Raw genomic sequence first — 712 nt, 5'->3', positions numbered from 1 at the left:
AAAAAAAAAAAAAAAAGCCACTATTACCTCTACCTGGCTACCTCCTGTGTTCACTCAAGGCCCTACCACTCTATAATCAGTCACCCAGGTTTGTGTCCTTCCCTACAGAGTGGTGAGTTCCCCAGGTCCCTGATGGCTGTCTGGGAGCCAGGGACTGGATTCAAAAACCTTAGAAATGTATGTGATGTTCTACTCTACTGTGTCTAAGCTGGCACTCAAACCACAATACAACGCCTTCCCCACACTTCCCTTCCCTTTCCACAGGTGGAAGAGCCTCTCTCTGTGGCCACCACCACCACCAGCCAACAGTGGGTTCTGCCCGGCCACTGCTGATGTTCATTTAAAGCCCAAGGGCATTTCAGTCAGCTTGTAATAAATGCTCCCAGGCCAGGGATCCATATTCCAGGGCAGTAGGCTCCTCTCTGGCCCAGGGAAGGTCCAGAAATGCTGTCCAAGAGCCTAGGCCTGGACTTGAGGATCCCAAGAGCCTGCCTGTTGTTCTACTCCACTGTGGCTGAGCTGGTACCTAAGGTGCAAGACAAAGTCCCCTTTACTTTTCTCTCTGCTTTTCTCAAACAGAAGGAGTCTTTCACCATAGCCACCACAGCTGGGAATGTGCTACGTCACACCTGGGTCAGCATGTCTTCAGAGGCCAAGGCCCACAGCATACTGGCTGGGCACCACTGCCGGTTATTTGGGGACCAATGGCTCT

This window comes from Cebus imitator, unplaced genomic scaffold (assembly GCF_001604975.1).
Source record: "Cebus imitator isolate Cc_AM_T3 unplaced genomic scaffold, Cebus_imitator-1.0 Scaffold484, whole genome shotgun sequence".
Lineage (NCBI taxonomy): Eukaryota > Metazoa > Chordata > Mammalia > Primates > Cebidae > Cebus > Cebus imitator.
The sequence above is the reverse complement of the archived record's forward strand: the minus strand, read 5'-3'. Positions refer to the sequence as shown.